Below are 18516 nucleotides of genomic sequence, written 5' to 3' on the forward strand. Positions count from 1 at the left end.
TGGGCTACAGTCATTTCATTAAGCTTGCCAAAATGCAGAAAGGACCTAAGCAAGCTAAACAAAGAAAAAAATAAATAAATAACATTACTATGTAGGAAAAGTGTTTTCAACTCCAAGACTGAGAGTCCAGTAGGACCAGTTTGGTGGTATTGGCACAGTGTTCTTTCCTTATGCAGTTTAATCAGCTGCTCACTAGCATTTGAAAAAGAAAGAGAAAATTTAATTGCCCTTAAGTCCTTTTTAAAGCCTACTTTTTATTTCCCATTTTTTCTAGGCACGTCTCTTCTGCTTTTTAGAATTTCTAATTATAGAATTTGCTTACTGAAAATGTGTGCTTTAGGCTAGAAACGAATATTTAGAAATCCTTACCCCAAAGAAAAGCAAGTGGGAGTGGAAATTTGAAAGAGGACCGCCTAATTCAGCACTAAAACCAGTGTGAGAAGCAGTGTGTGAGAGTGTGTGTGTGTGTGAGCATGTGCATGTGTGTGTGTGTGTGTGTGGCTAAATGTGCTTTTCAAAGTGCTGAGAGGTTGATGGGAATGTTTGATTAGCTCCTCTGAGAAAAGAGAAAAGTTGCTTGGACCTCTCCTTGTTTCTTCTTTAGAATAATTTGGATGGAATTTGTGATGCAGAAAAGCTTAAGGAAAAAAGGCTATCCATTCTGTGTGGTGGAAAATTTTTGAAAAAAAATTGCTTTCTTCAAACAAGGTATGTCTGATGAATTACTAAGCTATGTAGATAGTTTGCTTTCCATTCCTTATTATAAAAACTTTAAAGTGTATTTATCTTTAAGAAACTACAATGTATACCTTGACCAAGTCATCAGTCTGTACAAACTTTAGTCTTAGGAGAATTGGGAGGGGAGTGGGGGTAATTGACATCCTTGTAAATGACTAATATTATGTATATCAACTATAACTAAATTGTGCTGAGATAAGATCAGAATAAAATTTTTGAACATATTTTTAAACCAATTTAATGATGGTTAAAATAAGTTGAAAAGTATGACCTAAGTCTCTTTATTCTGCTGCCCGTTTTTATACCTTGCTTCCTCTATGGAATATGATAGCAATGTAACAAATTGCTTCCAACAATGGATGAAAAGCAGTGCAAGAAAGGGATTCATTGATGCTAAATGAAGAGAAATTATTTAGCGTGGATCTAAACTTCTCTCAGACAGATCTCAGTGGAATGTGGCTAGATGTACAATTCTGTATCTTGTTTCCACTAGAAGTATTTTCTTAGGCTGAATGCTTCTTTAACTGATAAGCCCCAGAAAGGGTTGGCATTGTTAAGTCTACTATTGTAGCTCAACTTTGCACAGGGAAACCGGGTACGAAATCTCTTTTAAGCATGATTTGTGTCAAACCAGTATAAACATGAAATAAATGCCTCAAGCACAGGTTAAACAGAGAGGATAAGATTGAACAGTTAGCCTCAATGGTTTGCTCCAAAAAACCCAGGCATCTTTGCCATCCCCAGATTGAGAGTAGAATTCCAGATTTTCTTTGGGTTTATTGTAAAAATAAAACCAGGCATTCTTGGCCATGGTGGTTATTCAAAAATGTGAGCGCTAAGAAAATAGCATTTTGCCATTACGTTGTGTTGCAATAAATTTGGAAGTTTTGGTGGTAAAGTTCTGAGGTTGTTTTTCCCTCGTCTCTTGAAAGATGAAAACACCCCATAGCAAAGCAAGATCAGACGCTATTTGTTTGTGTATTTTCTCGTTATATGTGTTAGCTGCAAATGGTAGCTATGCCTCCTCCGGTAAAGAAAGCTGGAAGTGTCTGTCTTTTATTTTTTGAATTAAAATACCCTCTTTTGTGAAAGGGCTTTTGACAGAGAATTGCAAGACTAAAGGGCTGCATTTTTAATTGCAATGTGCTAGTTTCCCAGACTAAGCTTGATTTAAATATATCTTACACTTTACCATGGAAAGGAAACACCTAAGGAACATTGGAAATGCTTAGTATCTATCCTGAAATAGCATTTACTTTATGAATATCACTTGGAAAATCTAGTTATCTTTTTTGCCAACTTACTGATTACATGAATAATAGTTTCTTTCAGAAAAAAAATACATGGGGTTTAAAATGGCTTATGAATAGCATTGGGAATGCTTGTGCTTTTCTCATCTGTAATTCCTGTATGACATATTGGTACACAGAAAAGTAGTAGGGTTGGGCGCACTGGTCCAAGCCAGGTAACAGTTCTGTCACTACCTGGCTGTGTTACCTTGGGAAAGGTGTGCGGCATCTCTTGGTTTTTGTTTTCCCATCAGAAAAGCAGAAATAGCAATGTCTGCCCACACCTCTTCCAGGGTGGTCATGAGGTCCAATACTGATTACTCAGTTCCAAAGGGTTTGGAAACATGAAGAGCTCTATAGAAATGTAATCGTCCCCCCACCCCATGTATTCAAAAACAGATTACACAGGAAGGAGTCATTGATTTCAAAATAAATGTTTTGTGGCCTCCGGGATGTTACTTGTGCCCACGTGTATAACTTCTCTCCTTGCTTTACTTGGAAGCATAAGCCAGGTTGTACAGCAGTGGGTACAGGACAGAGCACACACTGATCTGTCAGTAGAAGGGCTTTCTAGCTGTGTGACCTGGGGGAGGTTACTCAACATCTCTGAGTCTCCATCTCCTCACATAGGAAATGAAGAAGTTGGACAAGATAGTTTCTAAGTTTCCCTCCTAACACTATGGCTCTGTGCACTGGGACATCTCCAGTATCAAATAGGGGCAGGCCTCTGTATATTAAGAAGTGAAGAAGTATCAAAGTGGGTTTGGAACCTGTGGTATATTAAAAATATTTATGTTTACCTAACCTAAGACTTTTTGACATATACACAAGTGAAATGTACTGTAATTGCAAGTGTAACACAACTGTGTATATATTACTATAATATAATATAATAAATATATATAATATAATATAAATATATTACTAAGGGCAGTGTGGTTCAAACTGTATAACAGACTTCTTCAGTTTTCTGGTGCATTTCTTTTCTTTTAAGATTTTATTTATTTATTAGAGGGAGAATGAGAAAGCACAATCAGGGGGAGTGGTAGGCAGAGGGAGAAGAAGAAGCACACTTCTTGCTGAGCAGGGAGCACAATGCAGGGATGCTTGGGTGGCTCGGTGGTTGGGCGTCTGCCTTCAGCTCAGGCTGTGGTCCCTGGGTCCTAGGATGGAGTCTCGCATCAGGCTCCCTGCAGGGAGCCTGCTTGTTCCTCTGTCTGTGTCTCTGCCCTTCTCTCTGTGTCTCTTATGAATGAATAGATAGAAAATCTTTTAAAAAGAGAGAGAGAGAGAGAGAGAGCCACCCTTGCACCCCTTCTGGTGCATTTCTATGACTTATCTGTGTCTCCACCCTCATGTGGAGATAATGTCAAATACCTAAATTTAAGGCCTTCCATGCAAGGCCAAGGCCACGTGGCCCTCCTGTGCTATGTGGATCCTATGGGAGTTTGTCTGGCAGGAGGATCTGGCCTTCCTTAAATATCTTAACTTCGGCAAGTTCCTTACACTTCCTTGGGCCTCAGTTTTCTCATCTGTAAAAGGTGTCTGTTATTAGCACCTTCCTCATAGGATTGTGGCAACAAGCTTCAATTAGTGCTTGCTACACCATCAGCACCAAATGTTAGAAATCTCTTCTTTATTATATATGACTAGAATGAAGAAATCAGATCAGCTGTGAAACAAATCAGTTGTAATATTCTTCAGACTTTTAAACATTAACTTTGTGGATGTGGTAAGCAAATGGATTTGTGAAATTACGTGATATTAATGTAATTATTAGACACATGTTGCCATTTCTTTGTCCAGAGGATGTGAGCTAATTAATCAATCAGCAAAGGGAGGCAAGCTCTGTGATGTCTGTAATCTGAGAAGCCCCAAAGGCCCCCCTCTCTTTGCCTAATAATCGGTCCCTCTGTGGTCTGTGGAAGGTGGGTGGAATCCCTGACCCTCTGAACGTAAGGAGGGTGGGCGGGAGAATTGCACAGGGAACCTGCTCCATTTTGCAGGTACAAAAGGTCCGGGTGCATGTGGTGATGGGTAGCTTCTGTCAGTGCAGGGAATAAGTAAAGAAAGGAGCAACAGACCAGGACAAATTTAAGTGAAGCATCAGAAATGGCCGTTTGATATGGTGCTGGCTATTAATTTTTAATTAAGCTGCAGGAGCATAACCTGGCCCCACAGCCAGGGCCTCCACAGCCACTTGTCATCCAGGATCCAACCCTAACTCCTGTCACTTACCTGTACCACTGGGCTCACCTGCAGCTAGCCAATCCAGCTGTGCACCTGTACCCTGCTGGCCTGACTCCTGTCACCAGCCTCTACTGCTGTGCACAGTCCATGGAAAGACTGCAGCCACAGGAGTGCACGAGGACGATCAGGGACCTACACCTGCTAGTGCACCAGCAGGTGGGCCTGGCTCTTGCCATGACAGGTGTGTCTGCACCTGGCCCACCCACAGCAGACCCTGGAAGCCTCTGCGTGCACACCAGCGCTGGGCATCACCACTGCCTGCCCTGGTCTCTAGCCTCTGGATCCTGAGGTATCACTAAGGACTCCAACGGCCTTTGCAGATACTCCAACATGCTCAGCAAGGACTACTCAGTTGTCAATGTCGTGGACCCCAGCAGCCAGAGCTGTCAAGACATCACACCTCCCTGGAACTAGAGCTACCACGAGCCCCTACACTTGTTGCCTTGCACCACCTGCCTACCCCAGCACACCCCTATCCGTCCGTGAAGTCACCTGACCAAAGTAACATTCCTCACTGGAGTCAGGCCATACAGTCGAGAAGAGGTAACTGGATACCTATCCAAAGCTATGAGCCTCATTAAGAACCAGGGAAACGACATTGCCAGAGGAACACAGTAAACTTCCAGTAACTAACTGACCCTCAAGAAATGGAGATACATGAACTACCCCAACAAAGAATTCATAAGAGAATACAGCTAAAGAATTTAATGACATCAGGAAAGCATTACAAGAACAAAATAAACTCAACAAAGACATGGATGACATAAAAAAGAACCAAACAAATTCTGGAACTGAAGCATTAAATTTTAATTAAAAAATACACACACACACTTAAGTCAGTCTGAGATCACCTAGATGAGTTCCTGTTTACAGACCAGGAGGTGAAGGATCAAAATCCAATGAGATTCCCAGGGCCCCAAGTTCACAATGGAGCAAAGACTATTTCTGTCTTGTTTATTGCATTTTTCTACGGTTACCTCAACCATTAAACAAACAGTTGCGGATACAGGATTTAGAATTTGTTTTTAATCAACTAGAAAACTTTTCCACTTCAACAGTCTGCAAATCTTGAAGAAATCCTTAGAGACTGCCTATCTAAAGTGCTTGGGGCTGCTTGGGAAGTGCACAAAGCAGGCACCAGGTGATGCTCTGAGTTGAGATCTATAAAAGCTGCACGTCATGTGGCAACCTGCACACGGCAAATCACCCAAGCAGCAGGTGTTGTGGCTCAGCTGAAATCCATTGCCACATTCCAGGGCTAATACCTTGAGGGAGAAAGGTGAACTGAGATAATGGGATGCCAAAGTCCTTTTCTAAGTCAAACCTACAAGCCATGACTTTGGAACAAAGGAAATAATGGTTTGGCTTAGATTCAGGGTAGGAAATATTTTGGTGTTAGTGTTTTATTTTGGTGTTACAATTTTTTAAGATGGGTAGACTCAATCCTGCTTCCTATGGCTTCACTAGATGCTTTTTGCAATTCCTTTTAAAAAATACTAGATATCATCCCTCAGCCATTCGATTGGTTCAGTTGTCTTACCATCATCTAGAAGATTTTCATGAGAATGGGTAGGAGATTCTTATAAATCTTTGAGAGAAAAGGCAGGAACACAAGTGTAGAATTGCTCCCTCTCTGGGGCCCTAGAAGAATTTAGCTTAATGGTAGTCACAAACCCATGTGGTTCCTTCACCAACAAGTCCCCAAATCAAGCCATGATTAACCTGGGCAGCACCTTGTTGAGAAAGATTCAATTGGTTGCTTCACCTCTGTAAAGTCTTCAGCTAGAGTCTAAGTGCAAGAGGATATAGATAAAAATGATGAGAACGATGATGGTACTTATGATTAATCACCACTGAACAATAAAAAAAATCGTATTTGCTAGCACCCACACAGCTTTCTTGTGTGTCAGACAGACACTGGTTTAAGCTCTCTTCATATATTCACTCATTTAATCCTAACAGCAATCCTATGAGGTAGGTTGTAACTGCTCCTATTCTCCAGTTGAGAAATCTGGGGCACTGAGAAGTTAAGGGAGTTGTCCAAGGTCACACAGCTAGTAAGCGATGGAGCTCAACCTCAAACCCCAGCAGTTTGTTTCCAAAGCTCGTGTTCTTAACATACCAGGCAACAAGTGCACATGGTCCTGGTTCTTCTGTCACTGCACCAAATTAATCTTTGCCATCCCTAAAAACATCACTTTCAAGCCAAGGAAATTTCAGAGAAACCATTCCTTTCCTGCAAGTAGAGACACAGGAGTCATAGTGATGGGGAGGAGTAGGAACAAGGACCTCACAGGAGATGGGCTGTCAAGAAGAGAGGTTTTTATTTCTGTCATTTGTACATGAGCTCCTGACTTAAGAATGCTTTTCAGGTATTTTGGGAAGAGCTGACTCTCGGGGGAAAGGCTGAGGGAGCAGACCTCGTTATCAAGCCCTATGAGTAGCTGGTCCCCAGAAGGGTGTCCTTTATCTTCACTCCAGAGCTAAGTTAGCAGCAAGTCACAGAAACTTATTTCCTAATGATTCAGACTACTTCAGAAAAGCACTTTCCCTGATAAGGGGCTTTACGCTGACAAGACTCTAGTAAAAATTTCTCAAATTCCTCCCTTCAGTGAGAGAAAGGCTAAAGTTTTGTGTGGACATGTGGTAAAAATTCATAAAAACCACCCTTCAGGCTATAGTGAGAAGGGACTCTTTCTGCATTCTTTCTTCTCAGAGTCAAAAAAGAAAAAGAGAGAGAGAGAGAGAGAGAGAGAGAAACTATTCCTTCAGGGGAACCCAATGTATAGTTTCCAAGAGATCAGGTCACTGGCATCTCAATGCTAAGTGAATTCCCTCCTCTGGATTCCTTTGTGTCCCAGACAGAGAAAACAGGCTTTGGAAGTAAAGGTGTGAGTCAGCTTGCCCAGACTGGCTTTGCTTGTATAACAGAGTGAGTGAATCTATAGTCCAAAAGGTAAAAGGAATTTGGGGAAGCAGAGACAACACCAAACAACAGAAACAACAAATATTTATTGGGCCACCATCATGTGCCATGCATAATTCTACAGGCTTAGGAAGAAGAGTGAACAAAATAGTCTCCATCCTCCTAGAGGTTGCTGATCTGAGGAGCACACAATAAACAGACACACATGAGAGGTCCAGTAGTCTTATAGGCTATGAAAACCTAAGAACATAGAATAAGGGGGCTGGGCAGAGCAGTGAGATGAAAGTGATGATTTGCCTTGCATGATTAGATAAATTTCTGATAAAGGGATATTTAAACAGAGAAAGAGGTGAAGGAAACCGGGGTGCAACCTATGTGGATGCTTGGGAGAAGAACAATCCAGGCAGACAAAAGAGCAAATGCAAAGGCCCTGAGGTAGCACCATGCTTGGGAGGGCTGGGTTGTCTGAAACAGGTAGAGAATGATAGAGGAAAGGTAATGTCGAGGTATTTGGACACGGAGACGAGGAAAGCACTAGCCTAATGCTCCTCAAGTTCCCCCAGAAGTCCCCCCACCCCCGTCCAGTCACACACTCCACATGCAGTTCTTGCCTCTGCCCTGGATGAAATCTGAGTAGGTCCCTTAATATTTCAGGCCACATTCAGAATTTTTAAAAAGAACTTACCCACATTACACCCCCGCACAATCAGTTTAGTCATTAATATGGGTGTAGCACTTACATAATGCTTAAAAACTTCACAGTGGCTTTCACAGTTTGAAGTTTCTCTCTGTCCTGGGCCTAACTGCTGCCGTGGGGAAGGGGGCGGGACTAATTCTCTCTTCCTCTGCCTTGTCCTCTAACCCCCTTCCCCTCGGCCGCTGGCAACAGTATCTTCACACCCAGAGGAAAGGTAAGGGGACAGAAGGGCCTTGTCAGCGATACTGCCATAAGCTTAGCATCCGGGCTCCTTGGGCTTGGCAGGCTCGAACAGGCGTTTCTTGTTCTGTGGGTTCAGAGATGCTCCCAGTGCGTTGGGCACCCCAGATGCTGCTAACATGGATCTGCTCTGGCACATCTGGGGGTGTACGGTTCCTCACGCAGCCTCTGAGCCACCTGCAGTCTCTCCGCCGAGCCTCCTGCTGTGGCCTCCTCAGCCCTCCACGCGCCTGGCTTGGGCAGGACCTAGAGGGACCCCAGGCTGACGCTCACACAGAGCCAGGTTTGCCACAAGCTCTTCCCTCTCCCATAGATGTCTTAACCACAAGCCAGACACCACTCTCAGACACCCCCAAGCCCAAGAGACACAACCACCCAGTCATTTCAGATGGGGCTACTGGACACCCAAACTGGACTTCCAAAGAGAGTGGCCAAGAGCCAGGATGCCTGGCTGACGGCCTCCCTGCAGACTATCCCAGCATTGTAGCAGCCAAGAGGGAAGCTGGAGCCTGGACAGCAGGGATGGCTTTAGGAAAAGTTGTTGGCATTTCCCCTCCTCCTCCCGCACCCCAGATGCAGGAGGGGAGCAGGAGCACCAGAGAGAAGTGGGAGGGCCGGCAGGGAGACCGCTTGGGAACATGGAGTGGTTCTCATGTAGTCTCAGCTGAAGCTAAGACGAAGGGTCATCCCATTTTAACATCTCATTACACAGTCAATTACAATACACTCAAATGTTTATTTAGATGGGTGTGTTATGCCTGGTTAAACTTAAAAATATGCCTGGTGCATCACTTTACCCTAAATAACTTGTGTGTGTGAGAGGAAGCTCTATGTGAGTTCAGGCCCAGATAGGACTCGGAAAATCTTCTGACCTTACAGCCAAGACAACTGTATCACACAACGTCTGTATTTGAGAGTGTGCATCTGAACTATCGTCGGTAGAGTATTTCAAAAAGCCTAGGATATATGTGTCAAGATTGAAAAGGAAGGTGAACCCATCCTGGAGGGTGATAGAATGAAGCAGTGAGTGGGGTTAAATGTGAGACCTGGGATGGGACTCTGGTGCTGCCCCGTGTCCATTCCAACCTTGGACAGCTCACTAAATTCTCTAAACCTCAATGTCCTACTCTGAAAAATGGGCATAGTCGTGCTTAGCCAGTAGGATCAGCGCGGCCATTAATCGAGATGGCCTGTGTGCAGTGGGGAGCCCGTGGTAAGCGTTCACCAAATGAAGTGTGGTTACAGGAGTGGACTACGAACTTCTAAAGCTTCCAATGAAGAACAAAGAAACTGACCCCATCTCATGTAGCAGGCCACTAGACAGCAGGATGAAAACTGTCGGGACATCAAAGGGGGCTGGAAGGCTCCCACAGACCTGAGAATGGTCTGGAAAGGGCCTCTGGAGTGTGATACTGCATGCTAGAGACCTGGGTCCCCTGCTTCAAAATGACTCCTTCTGCTGGTCCCCACCGACTGCCAGGACTTAATCCTCCATCATCTCAATTGCTCAGCCGTAGTGACAGCCCCCCCACACCCTGCCTCCCCCCAGCCCCCCACCCCTGGAGCCTCTGGTTGCTGGGATTCCAGAACATGCCCTGCACTTGCCTCTCTGAGGCCTGGGGACAACTGGGACCCTGTCATCTGAGACGAACCCACTCGTTAGCAGGAGGCTGACGAGAAGAAGATGCTATGGATCTTACAGGCACACCCTCGTCTTCCTTCCCACCTCAGCTGGAAGGCTATACAAGACCTGAAAATGTTTTTTCTGTGCCTCAGAATTGAAGGCGGACCAAAAAGCACAGAGTGTTCGGGCCAGTCGAGGCTCTGGGGATGGCAGCTGGACTGATCCAAAGACACAGCTCCCAATTCACAGTGGATGGCCCCTTGGCAACCACAAACCTCAAGGCCCAAGGGAGAAAACCCACTGGAAGGAGGCAGGACTAATCCACAGTGTCAAACGCATTAGGTAAAGAAGTTTCTGATGAGAGAAGCTCATCTTCCAAAGCTCTATGAGAATCTTTTAAATGCACACGGTTTCCAGAGTAACTGAGAGGAACAGTCACGGTCCACCTCGTCTTTTACTGAGGTCCTCAGCCCTTCCCCCAGATTTACTGCCCTTCCATTACGGAGGATAAATAACTCTTGGAAGGAGTTCTTTAGAGCTCATCTGGGGCCATGCCTGCAAACTAGTATTTTTTTCCTACTGGCAATATAAGATCTAAACTACCACTTCAGAAACGTAATTACTGTTTGCAGCCTCACTAGAAATCACTATTGGTCGAAGCCTTTGTGGATGTGGTAAGCATTACCATATGTCAGGTTCTTAACGAGTTACAAAATGATGGTCTGCAACATGCACACCAAAAAGGCTTTCCCTTTTTGGTTTTCTGACATGTAGAAACAGGCCACATGGATCGCTGAACCTAACGGCATGGGCACATCTCCGTCGTGGAACACAGGGGCGACCTGTCTCATCCAGCCGCTGCCCACGAGTAAATATCTCTGCTTTAGGATTTGACCTGACTGTGCCTGGTGATCAAAAGTGGTCCTGGAGAAAGTGATCCTGAGTTGTTCACATCTTAGCTATTTTTGAAAAATCACCTATATTTATAGAAAATTCCTAGGTTGGAACATTGGTAAGCAGAACATTTTCAGAAATACTTAGAGGGGAAAAATTCTCACAAACCAGAGTTTCTCAACCCTGGATAATTCTTTGTCTGTCCTTTGGCTGTCCTGTGCCCTTTAGGATGTTTAGCAGCATCCCTGGTCTCCACCCACTAGAGGTAGAGGCCCCACCCCGATTTGTGACAACCAAAAATATCCTCAAACATTGCCAAGTTTTGGGGGGCAGGGGCTGTGAATTCTTGATTCTGAACCATGGTCATAAATATCCCAAGAACCCCACAGTGGCATTCTGATGGCATAGTGTCAAGGTTACCCACGCCCATGGTTGCCTCCCAGAGCACTCCAGGTGGGTGGGCCGTGTTCCTCGTTCTCTGTGGGCTGCCATAGCTTATGGGATTCTTTATCACACTTCTTCCCAGAGCCTCACTCCAGAGCTGGATACAGCCTCTCAAACCCCTTCTTGATGCTACCAACCGGCAGGCAGACACAGGTGCCCTTTTCATTTTAAGTGTTTTCATTTTGCTACTAATCATTTCAGGGAAACAGATAACTAAAACAACAGAGATGAGAAGGGTTTGAACCAAAGCTTCAAGAAATAGAAACCAACTCCAACTGGCAGAAGCCAAAGGGCCCAGAAACATCTATGTCATGCGCAGGAGGCTGAGGCCAGCTGGACCTCCTTCAGACTGGAAATGGGATCTGGGAGGTGGCCAGAAACCAAAGCAGCATCTCCCCCTGCTTCTCCCAGGGCCACAGGCTTTCTCTTCTTCTCTCTTTCTGCCTTCACCTTCTATTTAGGATCCCACGTGGCCTTCAGGTTGGCTCCTACAGTTTTCAAGGCTTTCAGGGTCCGGATTCCAAAATCCCAAGGGAGATCCTGATTGACTTCAGTTATCTTTTCTTGCCAGACCAGCTGAGTCACTTAATTTCAGCAAGTGTTATTTCTGCAACTGACTATAGAGACATTTATTTCAGGGTCTTCTTAAAAAATTTTTTCAAATTTTATTTATTTATTCATGAGACACAGAGAGAGAGAGAGGCAGAGACCTAGGTAGAGGGAGAAGCGGGCTCCTGATGCGGAACTTGATGGCAGGACCCTGGGATCATGACCTGAGCCAAAAGCAGACCCTCAACCACTGAGCCACACAGGTGCCCTCAGGGATCTTTTGAGATTAAAGTCCTAGATGTCACCAGGCACTTAAATATGCAAAATACTACACAAATGAAGAGTGGAGTTTTTATTTTATGATAATATTACACAATAAATCATGGCATTATTTGGAATTTACAATAACAGTTATGTGAGAGGTTCATAGAGTAAAAAGAGCACGAGACTAAAATAGAGATCTGGCCTTAGACAAGTCACTTCACTGCTCTGAATTATAGGGAGAATAATGTCCATTCTGTCTCCTCGAGAGCTTTGTAGGTGACTCAGATGAGAGAATTGTTGAGACAGCATCTCACAGTCTCTGGCATTATTACAGCCTTTTCTAGTTAAAAAGACAGGTACTGTGAGTTAGGAAGCAGTCAGAAAAACATTTTTAGCTGCAAGCCCAACTGAAGGGGAAATACATGATCTCATATGTCAGGTGGTCCAGAGGTGGGCCTAGCTTCCAGGCACAAGACTGGCAGAGCTCTAGCTCCATTTCTCTGTGATTCACTTGGCTACCTTCCTTTCTGTATTGGCCTCTTCTTCACACTGACTTGTCTCATGGTCACAAGATGGCTGCCAGCAGACCAACAAGGGAGGCAACTTCTCTCCCCAAAAAACAAAAGACTAAGTCTTTCCATTCTGTGCATCTGATACAACTCAGGACACGGCCCACCCTTAAACTAGGCGCCATCACTTAGGGAGTGTTGCTGTGCTGATGCGTTCAAGTCTGAGGCAATCCTCAGCAAGAGGGAAAATGTATATGAGCAATTCTTGGCTTAGATTGGGAATCAGGATCCACCTCAGAATCTGGGGATGGAGCAGCTTCCTCTGAGTCATCTGTGTATATTTATTCCTTTTATCAAATTGGGGTTGTGTTAAGAAAGAGGAAGTGGGGGCGCAGTTGCTCTGCCTAGGCAGCCAACAGCATCCAGTCTACACAGCCTGATGCAGAGCACATCTTCAAGTAGCCTGGTGCATTCTTCGGGGCCAATGTGGAGAAAAGGCAAAATCTCCCCTGCCTTCCTTGCCTATTTGGCTTGCACTTTTTTCTTGGCATTTCTTTAAGATAAAAGAAGGCTCAGTCGGTTAAGCATCTGACTCTTGATTTTGGCTCAGGGTTGTGAGACTGAGCCTTGTATTGTGCCCCGTGCTGGGCATGCAGCCTGCTTAAGATTCTCTCTCCCCCCTGCCGCTCCCACCCCCTCTAAAATCAGTAAATAAATCTTAAAAAATAAAAAAAGATTAAAGAAGGAAGGAATTGGAAACGGAAAGAAAGAAAAACTACCATGCTTTCTGACTCACTCCTATGCGCTCTTCCATCCTGTGCCCCTTCCCGCTCCTTCACAAAATCCTAGGGGATTGTAATAGTGTCTGCTGGTGTCATGGCAACAGGAAATGCAGTGTTTCAGGCCCAACCCAGAGGAATACGATCTATGTGAAAGTTTATACGCAGATTGAGGCTGCCTCCATATTGTAAAGGCCCCTCCTAGGACGCCTTCCTTTTTCAGACCTTGTTAGATCAACCCACATCCATTGACAAACAACTGAGGCTTTATATCAGGCAGAGATGGAGAAAGCAAGGCTGCAGATGTGGCCTCTCCCCATTCAGAGATGTCTGTCCTCAGGGGATTTCTGGCATTTTGGAAATACAGCACAAGCCTCTTATAACTATTAAATGTTTCCAGATGGACACTGGTTCTTTCCGTTTTGTGGACAAAGAGTGTTATTAGGTGCTCCCCCTTGTAGCGTCATAGATCAGACAAACACCAGCATTGCATCAATCTTATACGCCCACTAGGGCCGATTTTCGGCAAGTGAGGGGCTCAAGTAAATCTCCAGGGGGCTTATTAAAAATGATGAATGCAAAAATCATTTTTAAGTCTTCCATGTCTCCCTATTGCCTAAAGGATCAATTGCACATTCTTCAGGCGTGACATTCAAGGCCAACGTGGCCCCTTCTTCCCTTTCAACAATCTGATTCCTCTCCTGGCCTCTCAGAGCACCTCCCACTTCCTGAAGCTGCTCCATCTCCTGGGTCCTGTCCTTCCCTCACCACTCATTGCCTTCCAACCTGCCAGTTCAACTAATTCAAGCCCCTTCTAATCTCGGTGCCCCAGGCCTATTTGACCATCCACCCCTTTTGCCATGACTGTTTGCTCTTCGGCAGGGATTCTCAACTCTGGCTACACAGGAGAGTCACCTGGGGAGCTTTAAGACAACATCAATACCAACTCAGACCAATGACCTAAGAAAAGATGAGGGAAGTGCACTTGCTTATTATGAAACAGCCATAGTAAGTGGTGAAATGCAAATGTAAGACTCTGGACTCAGGATGACTGATTTGAAGTCCAGCTCCTCTTCTATCCAGCCTTGTGACCTTGGGCAAAGTACCCACCCTCTGTATGCCTCCATGTTTCTACCTCTAAAATTAAGGCAGAAAGTATCCCCCACCTCATTGGGTTGTTAAAAGATTAAACAAATTAATAAATCACTGATTCTTAGCATGTGTTAGTTATGATGAGGGAACATCAGATTTCCTCTAGAAGACTCCAGGCAAAAAGTGTGATGAGTGGACCTGCGTCTTGTTCCTCTCTACCTAGCACAGAGCACACATACAACTTTTTTTTGAATGATGAATTGGATGCACAAATGAAGATGAATTTTGGGATGCCTGGGTGGCTCAGTGGTTGAGTGTCTGCTTTCAGCTCAGGGCATGATCCTGGGGTCCTAGGATCAAGACCCACATCAAGTTCCCCTCAAGGAGCCTGATTCTCCTTCTGCTTATGTCTCTTCCTCTCTCTGTGTGTCTCTCATGTATAAATAAATAAAATATTTTAAAAAGTGAAGGTAAATTTTGACTTTAGGAGATCAGAGAGACTTCTAAGGAAGAAGTGGCACCTGAGCTGAGCCTCAGATAGGCTTGTGAGAGGCAGATGAGGAGTGGAAAGGTATTCCAGAAAGAGCAATAGCATGAGCACAGGACAAGACCCCAAGGTGCTGCATGTAGTAAAAGACCTTTCTCTGACCTCAGGTGTGCTGGGGTCTAAGGAGAGGATTATAGGAAAGAATTGCAGTGTGATAGTTTGAATTGTAAGTTGGGCCAATTTCAGGAAGAGTTTTAATGCCTAACTGGAATTCAGGCTTTACTCTGTAGAGGATGAGTGGACTGTGAAGGACTCGGAGAGGGTGAATGGACAATCTGACTCATACTTTAGGAAGCCGGGCCTTTCCTAGCTGGAGGGAAGGGTGACCTGGAGCCAGAAAGCAGAGAGCAAAAAGTAGGTTAGGAGATTATTGCAGCTTCTCATTTGATATCATTATCTACGTTCAATCTTCCAAAAAAAAAAAAAAGGTGTTCTATTAATTTCTGACTTATTAACGTTTGTGCATGAAGTAAGGATTTAAATAGACTCACTTCTGTCTCTGATCACCACTTACCAGATCTCTTTCTCCAAAGCATTCATTGCTATTAAAATCTTTAAAAACTATAGGAGAGTACTATAGACAATTGTACACCACCAAATTGGATAATCTAGCTGAAGTGGACAAATTCTAGAAACACAAAACCTATCAAGACTGTGAAGAAATAGAAACTCTGAATAGATCCATAACTAGTAAGGAGATTGAATCAGTAATCAAAAATCTGACAACCAAAAGCCCCGGGTCTGATTGCTTCTCTGGTGAATTCTACCAAAATTTAAAGAACTAACACCAAAGCTTCCATACTTTTCCCCAAAAATAAAGATAAGGGACTACTTCTTAAGTCATCCTATGAGAGCATCATTATCCAGATACCAAATCAGATAAAGGTACTACAAGAAAACTACAGTATCCCCCACTGATACAATAGTCCTTACAAATACTGATGCAAAACACTAGCAAATCGAATTCAGCAGCATATTAAATAATTATACAACATGACCAAGTGGGATTTATTCCTCGAATGCAAGCATATTTGAACATACACAAAAATTAATTAATGTCACACACCATGTTAATAGAATAAACAGTGAAAAAAACAAACACATGATCATCTCAACCAATACAGAGAAAGCATTTGGCAAAATTTAACACCTGTCATGATAAAAATACTCAGCAAACTAGGAATAGAAGGAAACTGCCTGAACATAGTAAAAACCATATAGGAAATCTCACAGCAAACCTCATGCTAATGGTGAAAGACTAAAGGTTTCTCCTCTAAGATCAGGAACAAGGCAGGGATGCCCACCTGTTTTTCCACTTCTATTCAACATGGCACTGGAAGTTCTAGCCAGAGGAATTAGGCAAGAGAGAGAAATAAAAGACATCCAAAATGTAAGGAAGAAATGAAATTATCTCTTGCAGATAATATGAACTCATATAGAAAATCCTAAAGATTCTACAACAAAATTGTTAGGATGGAAAAAAATTGTTAGAATAAATAAATGAATTCAGTCAAAGTAGTAGGATACAAAGTCAACACACAAAAAACAGTTGTATCTTTATACATGAACAACAATCTAAAAAGGAAATTAAGAAAACAATTCCATTTACAATAGCATCAAAAACAATAAAATACTTAGGAATTAATTCAACCAAGAAGGTTAAAGACTTGTACAATGGAAACTAAGAACCCTGCTATGACATCCAAAGAAACTAAAGAAGGCATAAATAAATAGAAACATATTCCATATTCATGGATTGGAATACTTAATATTGTTAACATCTCAACACTACCAAAATCAATCTACAAATTCAATACAATACCTATCAAAATCCTCAGGATTTTTTTTTTTTTTTTTGCAGAAATTGAAAAAACCCATCTGAAAATTTATATGGAACCTCAAGGGACACCAATTAGCCAAAACAGTCTTGAAAAAGAAAAAGCAAGCTGAAGGATGAACAATTCCTGATCAAGAAAACTTACTACAAAGCTATAGTAATCACAATAATGTGAGACTAGCATAGAGACAGACATATATATCAATGAAATAGACTAGAGAGCCAGAAATTAACACTTACATTATGGTCAAATGATTTTTGACAAGGGTGCCAAGACCATTCAAAAGAGAAAAGATAGTCTCTTCAACAATGGTGCCAGGAAAAGAGATATCCACATGCAAAAGAACAAAGTTGGACTCTTACCTAACACCATAAATAAGTACTGACTCAAAGGGATTAAAAATCTAATTGTAATACCTTAAACTATAAAACTCTTAGAAGAAAACAGATGGCAAAAGATGCACAACATTGGATTTGGCAATGATTTCTTGGATATGACATCCAAAGGCATAGACAACAAAAGAAAAATAATTAGTCTCCACGAAAACTTTTAAATCTTGCACTTCCAAGACACTCTAAACAAAGCACAAAAAAGGGGAGAAAATATTTGCATATCATACATGATAAGATTAATATCCAGAAAGTATAAATCACTCTTAAAATTCAACAACAACAAGAAACCTGAGTCAAAATGAGGCAAGGGACTAGAATAAACATTTTTCCAAAGATTGACAAGTGGCCAACAAGTCCACAAAAAGATGCTCAACATCACTAATTGTTAGGGAAATGCAAATCAAAACTACAAGGAGATGCCAGTTCACATCCATTGGGATGACTATCAAGAGACAGAAAACAGGAGGTGTTGGTGAGAATCGTAGACACTGAAAGCTTTGTGCTTTGTTAGTGGGAATGCAAAATGGTGCAGGCATTCTGAAAAGAGTATGGCGGTTCCTCAAAAAGCTAAAAATATAATTACCATATGATCCAGTGATTTCCCTTTGAGGTATAATCATGAAAGAATTGAAAGCAGGGTTTCAAAGAGATAGTTGTACATCCACGTTTGTAGCAGTGTTTTTCACAAAAACTGAAATGCAGAAGCAACCCAAGAGTTCATCAACAGATGAACAGATAAGTAAACTATGGCTTATACATACAATGTAATATTGCCTTAAAAAGAAAGAAATTCTGACATACAACATGGATGAGCCCTGAAAACATTATACTATTTGAAATGGGCCAATCACAAAAAGACACTACGATTCCACCTAAATGAAGGACTTAAAAGAGACAAAATCCTAGAGGCAGAATGCAGAATGGTGGTTGCCAGGGGCTTGGGTGAAGGGGGAAATGGGGAGTTTTTGTTTCATGGGCATGGAATTTCAGTTTTACAAGACAGAAAGTTCTGGAAATGGATGATGCTGATGATGGCATAATCTGAATGTATCTAATCCAGCTAAATGGTAGTCTTAAAAAATGGTTAAGATAGTACATTTTACATGTATGTGTTTTATCACAATAAAAAAATGGGAGAAAAAAACTGAAGAAGTATATAAATATAAGGCAATGTTATTATTTGTTATCAACTTGCTCTTATCTAACTCGGGGCAACAAGAGATCAAATTAAATTGGCTGGCTACTCTACTTACATTAGTATGTATTTTTATCTCACAATCAAGCTTCATTTGCCTAATCAGAACTTCATATTCAGGATTCCACATTACATTTCATGGCACAAGCCATAAATTCATGAATCAGTAACACATTCTTTTGGAAACTCCCATTGTTTTGTTTCTGTTGGAACCTGGGTGAGCACATGGGATTGTGGGGTTCCAACATT

General features: G+C 42.7%; 1 protein-coding gene across 4 annotated transcripts in view; it reads left to right on the plus strand.

Moving 5' to 3' along the window:
• Positions 1-419: 419 nt before the first annotated feature.
• Positions 420-18516, plus strand: part of VIT (vitrin) — a 104644-nt gene continuing 86547 nt past the window's right edge. For all 4 annotated transcript variants that reach the window (XM_038561262.1, XM_038561260.1, XM_038561261.1 and 1 more), the window contains exon 1: positions 420-708. The gene's annotated coding sequence lies outside the window, so the exon portion shown is untranslated. The remainder of the gene's footprint in view (positions 709-18516) is intronic.

Source organism: Canis lupus, chromosome 17 (assembly GCF_011100685.1).
Source record: "Canis lupus familiaris isolate Mischka breed German Shepherd chromosome 17, alternate assembly UU_Cfam_GSD_1.0, whole genome shotgun sequence".
NCBI lineage: Eukaryota > Metazoa > Chordata > Mammalia > Carnivora > Canidae > Canis > Canis lupus.